Raw genomic sequence first — 10,625 nt, forward strand, 5'->3', positions numbered from 1 at the left:
GCAGCCAGTTCAAAATCACAAAATCAGACAAGGATCTCAGATTCAAAGAAGCCATAACAGCTGATCATATTATTCATCCCTCTCTATTCAATATTGTTTTGATCCAATAATTATTTCACATACACTCTATAAAGTGAGAATGAAATGCATTAAATACAGCCAATATCAAGTAGCAAATATGAAATGCATTGAATACAGCCAATATCAAGTAGCAAATATGAAATGCATTGAATACAGCCAATATCAAGTAGCAAATATGAAATGCATTGAATACAGCCAATATCAAGTAGCAAATATGAAATGCATTGAACACAGCCAATATCAAGTAGCAAATATGAAATGAATACAGCCAATATCAAGTAGCAAATATGAAATGCATTGAATACAGCCAATATCAAGTAGCAAATATGAAATGCATTGAATACAGCCAATATCAAGTAGCAAATATGAAATGCATTGAATACAGCCAATATCAAGTAGCAAATATGAAATGCATTGAATACAGCCAATATCAAGTAGCAAATATGAAATGCATTGAATACAGCCAATATCAAGTAGCAAATATGAAATGCATTGAATACAGCCAATATCAAGTAGCAAATATCCATGGCTTGTTATGTTACCTGGCATTCTCTCTAAACTGGAGAAACCTTTTTGTAACAACCAAGCCACTGTAATCATTATCAATGCAGCATTGCACCACAGACAGTTCTATGATTGCACCTGTATATGATTATTGAACCACTGTTGATGTAATAGTTGACCTATTCAATTTGTATTACTCTTTTATTCTATGACACTGAGTATGGCTGTTTCATTCCAATCTTCAACACCCTGCATTGTGTAACACATATTACTTTGCCATGCAATAATTAAAACACATATTCAAACACTTGGTCATAAACAAGTCATCATTGCAGAAGAAACAAAATTCAAAAATTCTCACATTCTGATAATCAGAAGTATCATTCTAGGATCACCATGGAACAACACAGGTTGCCAAAGATATGACAAAAATCTGAACTTTGAACTTTTTAGCATTGAAGGCAGATTTATGAATTGACTCCTAATTATTTCTCTTGCAGTATTTTGCAATCATCCATTTTCCCATTGAAAGTTTTTCCATTGTTTTATTCACTGTAATTGCTTGTTTCCCCGCTGTTTGGCTGTATCAAACATTTCATAATGTCTGAATTGTCTTTTTATCATCTCAGTTGCTTATTATTTAACTACTCATACACATATAATGATCACATCCCCTGGATTTGATAATTACCAAATATTTCCTTTTTTCTCTTTTCAGTGATATTTATGGTTACTAACTTGTGCATGCCTTGTAAATACACAAAATAGAGCTCGCCTTCCTTGATTCCATTATTGAAGAAATCTATGGTATTAAAATGGAGGATCAACTAACCCTTGTGCAACATTACTTCAACTAACATGTATATGCTGTATCATGGTGTACAAATATCAACTTTCTTCACTTTTCATCTCCAATCATGTAACATTTTAATGATAATGGTTCCTTTATCACATCATCTAAGATACTACTGAAGATTGTTGACTGCGTCTTCACACTGTGTATTCTATAAACAGTCTGAATGAAATTCCTGTCAAAGTTCACTTTTCACAAAGTCTAGAAACCAAACCACCAATCACTTTGTGGAATGTAAACACTCATTTCATCACTAAGATTTTCAAGAAATCTGTCTGTAAATGTAAACACTTTATGGAATTTCTGGGTACGCTTCCAATTAAGGAAACTACTGGATATGAAATGTCGTTAACAAAAAATAGGTCTTGTTGGTAAGAAGTTCATTGCCATCTACAAAAGAGATGTTGCTTTCTATTGGACAAAAAATAATCAAAAACAAACAAAATTTAGAAGAGAATAGACACTACTTTTTCCATTTTTTGCCAGTATCTTTCCAATCGAAAGCAATATCCCAGCTGTGAACAGCAGTGAAATTCACAGTAATGAGACCTACTATCTTCTGCTGATATGTAGACATACACACATGTACCAAAAATGACTGAATGTACAGAAAATGTTTGTATCAAGTGGTTTGGAGATTATTTTAATTATTGTATGTACAGATTTAAAATGAAACTCAGTATTTTGAGACTCTTAAAGCATGAAAGATTTTGGTTGTTGGGGTATTTTTTAACACAGCTTTGGAAATCTAACTTTGCCCATCCATAAATGTAGCTAAACATTCACAGAAGATGAACTCTGCTGTAACATGACCCTGTACTATGCCTTCCAGTCGTACAGAATAAAAGTGTTGTTAATGGTGCTTAACTGGTGTTAATATCATCGTCTAATCCAAGCAAATGAGATCATTGAAGAATCCACTGTCCACTGTACAGTGTATCAGTTTATATCAAGAAAGAAATGCAAGAATGTTGAATTGTAATTTGGAATAAACACTTGTTTATATTATGAAGGATAATTGTATTATAATATATGCATGGGATTAACAGACAAATCAGAACGCAGCTGTGCTTATAACATTCACTAAGTATTGTGTCTTGACACAAACATTTACTACTAGATAGTGACGGCTTGGCAGCATTCGAGATGTTTTATCACAAAGTCATTGTTAGACAGACTTCACTTGGAAAATACCGTATTTTGTGTACAGTGTCAGGATGGACACCCTCTGGACATCTTCCACCCACCATTTAGGGCTAGGTTTATGGCAGTCAGCATAGATGTCAGATTGCTAAACTGTCCAAGAACATTGCTTTGTACTTTATTTGTAAATTAATTTTGATGTGACACTTTGTACAGTATTTATTGTAATTAAAATTTTAAACTGTGGATGTCATTTCAGTAATTTCATTTTCTTATCTCACTCTACTTGTAAAACATAACATTCCCTATCCTATTCAGAAGAAATACTTGTAACTTTACAGAATGTAATTACAGACACACATTAGATAGCAAGGCAAGACACATCTGACTGACAATGCACTTTGCAGAATGATGAAAATTAAGAGATGTGATCTACAAGGCTGCTCCTGTTGGGTTTATCATTGTGTCTATCACAGTACCCATGTATGCTATTTAACACAATGGATAGTCAATTGTAAATTTTAGCTGCAGCTTAGAAATTTACATTGCTTTTACATTAAAGATGAAATCAATTTATCACATAAGATACAGAATGGTTTCAGCATACATTAATAAAATGTCTAAAGCCTTCATTTCAGAATTCATCAAAGCATACAACATGATTGGAACTAATTTGGGATAATTGGATGGTGAAGTGAGGTGAGGTCATTCTAATCTATAAATATAGGCTCATCTGCTTTTCTTTTTAAATTACGTGTTTTATGAATAATTTGTAATATTGCAACATTAAACTATATAGCACCTAACATTTTTGAGAAATTTGAAAAATATAGAGATCCAATTATTCCAAATTAGTTTCACTTGTGTTATACTTACTTTTACTGGAATTGAATCACCAATTGTGTTCTGTGAAATTTGGCTTCATCATAATTAAAACTATGTGATGGCATCAATGAAGAGAAGTTGGTTTGTTTTGGTATCAGTCTCTCAACCAATGAGAAGGTAGCTTGTTTTGGTATCAATCTCTCCACCAATGAAGAGTTAGTTTGTTTTGGTATCAGTCTCTCAACCAATGAGAAGGTAGCTTGTTTTGGTATCAATCTCTCCACCAATGAAGAGTTAGTTTGTTTTGGTATCAGTCTCTTAACCAATGAGAAGGTAGTTTGTTTTGGTATCAGTCTCTTAACCAATGAGAAGGTAGTTTGTTTTGGTATCAGTCTCTTAACCAATGAGAAGGTAGTTTGTTTTGGTATCAGTCTCTCAACAAATGAGAAGGTAGTTTGTTTTGGTATCAGTCTCTCAACCAATGAGAAGGTAGCTTGTTTTGGTATCAATCTCTCCACCAATGAAGAGTTAGTTTGTTTTGGTATCAGTCTCTTAACCAATGAGAAGGTAGTTTGTTTTGGTATCAGTCTCTTAACCAATGAGAAGGTAGTTTGTTTTGGTATCAGTCTCTTAACCAATGAGAAGGTAGTTTGTTTTGGTATCAGTCTCTTAACCAATGAGAAGGTAGTTTGTTTTGGTATCAGTCTCTCAACCAATGAGAAGGTAGCTTGTTTTGGTATCAATCTCTCCACCAATGAGGAGTTAGTTTGTTTTGGTATCAGTCTCTTAACCAATGAGGAGGTTATTTTGGTATCAGCCTCTCCACCAATGAGGAGGTTGTTTTGGTATCAGTCTGTCAACCAATGAGAAGCCGGCAGTCAGTTACAATTAAAAATCAGATATTTTATTTGTTTTCTACCTTGATTGCTTCACCTATGACAAAATAACTATATCAACAAAGTTGTCTGTATCAGTTTATTTAATATAATAGATGTATGCATGCTTACACAATGTTGTATAGAAATCAACCATGCATTGAAGAAATATTTGATCATGGACTTCCCTTTGAATTGAACCAGTATAAATAACATTGAAAGTTATAAAATATCAGAAATGGCAATGCAAACTATGGAGTCTACCTGCTGCACAGTTGTTTTTCCTGTGTCTATAACTCTGTGATACTTAAAGTTGAAATTATGGTGGTCAGGTTATTTGGATATATCAGTACATACAAAAATTTATTTTAAGTCATCACAACATTTATGAACAATTATTATACAACTGTCATATCTTTTGGTTTTATTAGTTTCTTTATTTTTCTGTAAAATAATACATGCTAATCTTTGTAAGTTATGGAAATATAGTATTTTGCATTCCTCAGAACTTTCTCATGTAGCATTTATTTTAATTGTTTTCATCTTTCACTGCCCACCATAGTCAATGTATTCACTAGTTTTGTTACTATGTTTTACTTTTTGGTGTCCCTTCCAAGGTATTATTGCATATGTGATGTGTATTGTACTGAAGAGGCATTTTCCGCAGAGACAATCTATGTGACATGATTTTAACACCCTTCACAAAGTACGCAATGACTTCTGTGTGAGAGTTTGGCATATGCATCTTTTGACTTTACAGTCAGCACAACCAAAGTTTGGCGACTGAAAACCTTGAAAGTTGAACATTTACTTCCCAGTGATATTTGAATTTGTCAGTTTTTAGAAACATGGCCGATTTGCAGTACATCAAAGGTTTTTCTTTTTTCATCCAAATTAAATCAATGTACATTTAGTGAATATTGATATTGAATTTGCAAACTGCTTAAATATATTAACATAATACCGGTACAAGTGTGGTTTTACATAATACCGGTACAAGTGTGGTTTTACATAATACCGGTACAAGTGTGGTTTTACATAATACGGTACAAGTGTGGTTTTTTCTGTTCCTTTTTTGGGGAAAAGGAGGAGGTTGCCTTGATGGTAGAGAAGATTTCTCCATCAAATCAATAGGGTCTTGACCAAACTATGAAACAAAGCAGTATTTGTTTAATTTATGAAAATTTGAAATACCCAGATTATGTTATAGAAAACCATGTGATGACAGTGACATGAATACTGACTTTCAAGACCATTGATGACAAATAGTGAGTTGGAAAACAAGGAAGATCTCCACTTAATGTGTACTGTGATCAAAATTGTATTGTTAAAATAACAACCAATCTAGAGTTGTAAAGTGAATAGAACTATCTTGAGACCTGTGGATCGGCCAGAGTTTCACACTTTGTCAAGATATTCTTAAAAACAGCCATATTTGATGTTAAACTCAATGTCACCTCATTAGTGTGCCCTCTACCAAGATTTCTGAACTTTATATAATTGTGGGTGTTGGTGGGATTTTTTGAGTCAACACTTTATCAGTGTATGTACTATTTAAAATATTGTGAATCAATGAGAACAGTGCTGCTTCTGTGATCTGTTGCAAGTCATAGTATCTGAGAGTGTACACTGCACCACTTTCAGTGTTTAAGCTGATTAGATGACTGTGTGCTATATTGATTGTACACAGATATCTAACATGTCTGAATTTACTGTTGACAATGCCAACCAGATACTTTTAAAATTACACTGATCCTGTACATAGTTCCAACTGTATTTATCAAAATATGTATGTCTATATCTATTCAATGCATTATTTGTTAGGAATGTATGGTGCATTTCAATATGAACCAAGACAGTGAAATAAAAAATATTTTAACCAAGATCATTATGTGTACATTTGTGCCATAGTTTGATCACACATATTCTATCAAGGGCATCTCCATCCTTTGAGGTTTAGAGTGACAGGTATTACTTTGTAAAACAGAATTTGCATATTCCTTTATTTCACATATCAAATCGTTGTTTGCTCCACTGTGAATGACACAGAGCTTGTCAGATAGCTGGATTTTCTCAGAAACTGCTAGTTCAATTGCCTTGAAATTAGAAGGCAAGTTCTTAGGGGTGACCTTATTCAGAGTTGTTCATGTTGTGGCAGACTTTGCATATTTGTATTTTTAGGGCAAAATTTCTCATTTTTAGCTCCCATTTGCCAAAAATATATGGCAACTGGAGGTTATATGGTTTAGAATTATTCTTCTCTCTAGTCCCTAGTCAGTTTACTTTGAAATTTTGGTATGTAGATTGATAGGGGTGACCATGGTCAGGTATGTTGAAATCATGGTAGAATTTAAATATTAGTATTTTTTGGCCATTTTTGGTGTTTGTAGTTCCACGTAACAGACGGTCTTGCAGTTCTTGTTAGAATAAATACTCTAGAGATAAGAAATGAAACTAAGTGAGCAAATCAAACTTCTAGTCAATAATTTACGGCCTTACAAATCAATTGTCCCTTCATTGCCGTCATTTGGGACGGCACTGGTAGAGTAAACTGAAAGACAAAATATCCTTTGCCTAAAGGATTTAATCATAGCCAAGTCTTGTTGCGGAACGGTGTCGAACTTTAACCTGTCCGTTTTGAGAGCTGGTATGACACCTGTTTGATTGATTTGCATATGCATTGTTTAGGATACTGCTGTGACTTCTATGCTGAAAGGGCTCGCTATGACGTGTACGAATTCACTGACATTTTGTCACTTCATATTCCAAATAATGAATTGCAGGTTGTGATTTGCTAAAGAAGTTTTGAAGAGTGCGAGAATTTGTCCGGGAAACCCGGATCATGCATAGTACACCGTTTTTGGTCACAGCTTGGCTTCCAAGGGACTCAAGGCCCACTTCTAGAAAGAAATATGATTTAGGTAAATATTATTCATATCATAACAGAGAGATACAATATCAATGGAAATAAAACTTTGATATTACTTGCGTAAGGAAGAGCATCTTGAAAATTGAAAATTGGGTTGCCCCATTCTTCATTGTTTCAAAGAGCATTTGAGCCGGGAAGCTTACCCTCTCCTTAACCTTAATGACTTTCCCTTAAATGTGTCCTGTTAACACCTTCTCTCCAAAACTCCTTTTACTGGTCCAATCGATGTCAATTTTGACCGTTAGAGCCAAAGTGGGTTGAATATAGCTTTTCTTCTCCTTACAATCTATTAAAGCCCTGAGAAAGGCAGATAGACTACAGATGCCTGTGGTTTCATTAAATGTGCATCCCTGGTGTTTTTGGAGAAGCTCTGGTTACATTATGACGAGAAATTAGTGAAATTTGGTCAAAATTTTCAAAAAATTGACCCGCCACTGTTGACAATGAGGGCGCCTTTCTAGCCGCTCGCAGGGAAGGGACATGGCAAGGTGAATGAATGCGGGAGGGTACGAAATCCAACCGACAAAGTACATTATAACCCATCGTAGGTGGAGGGACTGTGTGTAAACGTAGTATTACTGTGTGTACGTGGATAGAGGGACTGTGGTTCAATGGTGTCAAAGTTGTAATTTCGGCATTTCACCATCTCTCTTTAACCATAACCATTAACGGCATTTCACAATCTCTCTATAAACCCTTTAAAAAATATCCAAACATTACTTAGCAAGACCATGTTTAGTATGCCGATTCGGGCGTCAGTAATAAACATTGTAATACTTAAAAAAAGGTGATTGGAAAACATCGGCTCCCTAAAACAGGACAACGAATGCAACAGACAGGTCTCTCTTCACCACAACGTTTTATCCTCTCCTCGGCAAACTTAGGCGAAGGTGACGAGTCTCCTCCAAGCCCACATCCTAGACTTATTTTAAATTGTCTGTTCCGAAATTTGTCCACCCGCTCTCTACCATCATTCTAAGAGGAGAAGGAAAATTAATACCCTGGTTGCGGAACCCGTCCGGAGATTCAAAAGCCTGCAAACATCTTTAACACCAAGAGCGCTTTTTTGCAAGCACTGTTACAATGTTATCTAACCTTTTTATTTATCGAATACATGGCATTAGTACAAGGACCAGCTAAGAACATGAAGTGAGGCATGTACTTGCAGGTAATATTGCGGTATGCTTAAGTTCTCAACTGGCCAACCTTTCTAAAGGGTTTGCGGTCCACGTAACAGACGGTCTTGCAGTTCTTGTTAGAATAAATACTCTAGAGATAAGAAATGAAACTAAGTCAGCAAATCAAACTTATAGTCAATAATTTACGGCCTTACAAATCAATTGTCCCTTCATTGCCGTCCTTTGGGACGGCACTGGTAGAGTAAACTGAACGACAAAATATCCTTTGCCTAAACTTTAAGCATGTTATCATAGCCAAGTCTTGCTGCGGAACGGTGTCGAACTTTAACCTGTCCGTTTTGAGAGCTGGTATGACATCTGTTTGATTGATTTGCATATGCATTGTTTAGGATACTGCTGTGACTTCTATGCTGAAAGGGCTCGCTATGACGTGTACGAATTCACTGACATTTTGTTCACTTCATATTCCAAATAATGAATTGCAGGTTGTGATTTGCTAAAGAAGTTTTGAAGAGTGCGAGAATTTGTCCGGGAAACCCGGATCATGCATAGTACACCGTTTTTGGTCACAGCTTGGCTTCCAAGGGACTCAAGGCCCACTTCTAGAAAGAAATATGATTTAGGTAAATATTATTCATATCATAACAGAGAGATACAATATCAATGGAAATAAAACTTTGATATCACTTGCGTAGGGAAGAGCATCTTGAAAATTGAAAATTGGGTTGCCCCATTCTTCATTGTTTCAAAGAGAGGCACTTAGCATTTCAGCCGGGAAGCTTACCCTTAACCTTATTGAGTTTCCCTTAAATGTGTCCCGTTAACACCTTCTCTCCAAAACTCCTTTTACCACAGGCGACCCAATAAGTTCTGACTTTTTCACACTGTTTTCTCTATCATTTTCTCTTCTTTCTTCATGCTCTGAATGATCGGAATAAATAAAATAAATGGTTTATATAACCTAACCTAGCCTCTGTGACTCTTTATTTATTTTACACTCCATTACAAGGACGTATATCTCTCATACACACATGCTGTAATTAATTAGTCAACACAACTAATTATGTTAATCCGTGGACTTATCAGGGATTTTACGGGTTGGTCAACATCGCGAAAGATAGGAATGGTTACTAACCCCTTTTTCATTAACATCACTATCTTTCCGATGTTGACCAACCCTGATAAGTCCACGGATTAGCATAATTAGTTGTGTTGACTAATAATTACAGCATGTGTGTATGAGAGATATATATCCTTGTAATGGAGTGTAAAATAAATAAAGAGTCACAGAGGCTTAGGTAGGTTATATAAACCATTTATTTTATTTATTCCGATCATTCAGAGCATGAAGAAAGAAGAGAAAGTGATAGAGAAAACAGTGTGAAAAACTCAGAACTTATTGGGTCGCCTGTGCTTTTACCGGTCCAATCGATGTCAATTTTGACCGTTAGAGCCAAAGTGGGTTGAATATAGCTTTTCTTCTCCTTACAATCTATTTAAAGCCCTGAGAAAGGCAGATAGACTACAGATGCCTGTGGTTTCATTAAATGTGCATCCCTAGAGTTTTTGGAGAAGCTCTGGTTACATTGTGACGAGAAATTAGTGAAATTTGGTCAAAATTTTCAAAAAATTGACCCGCCACTGTTGACAATGAGGGCGCCTTTCTAGCCGCTCGCAGGGAAGGGACATGGCAAGTGAATGAATGCGGGAGGGTACGAAATCCAACCGAGAAAGTACATTATAACCCATCGTAGGTGGAGGGACTGTGTGTAAACGGAGTTTTACAGTGTTACTTTCATGATGAATGTATCTGAATTTTACAGTTGGGTATTTTTGATACATTTATCGAAGCAAATCGACAGAGAGCTTGATAAACATGGACATGTTGTGTAAATCTCATCCATGTATTGAAGTTTATAGGTTGCAAACGTCGGTTCAATGGTGTCAAAGTTGTAATTTCGGCATTTTCATCATCAAACAACTCTTTAAAAAATATCCAAACATTACTTAGCAAGACCATGTTTAGTATGACGATTCGGGCGTCAGTAATAAACCCTGTAATACTCAAAAAAAGGTGATTGGAAAACATTGGCTCCCTAAAACAGGACAACGAATGCAACAGACAGGTCTCTCTTTTTACTAAGACCATGTTTAGTATATAACAAGTGACCTAGCACCCAATAAAGACGGGCTGTGTTATATAGAGAGTTACTATTTTTGACACCTGTGTTGATGAAGGTGGAAGTCTTTGATAGCTCATTTAAGTGAAAAAAAAT

General features: G+C 35.4%; 1 long non-coding RNA gene across 1 annotated transcript; it reads left to right on the top strand.

The window, feature by feature from the left end:
* On the top strand, nucleotides 1-6,166 carry LOC139139345 (uncharacterized). The gene is made up of 3 exons (XR_011553783.1): nucleotides 1-3,583; nucleotides 3,623-3,817; nucleotides 3,974-6,166. It is a non-coding gene; the product is annotated as an uncharacterized lncRNA (long non-coding RNA).
* The last annotated feature ends 4,459 nt before the right edge of the window (nucleotides 6,167-10,625 follow it).

The sequence above is a fragment of the Ptychodera flava genome, chromosome 8 (assembly GCF_041260155.1).
Source record: "Ptychodera flava strain L36383 chromosome 8, AS_Pfla_20210202, whole genome shotgun sequence".
Classification (NCBI taxonomy): Eukaryota; Metazoa; Hemichordata; class Enteropneusta; family Ptychoderidae; genus Ptychodera; species Ptychodera flava.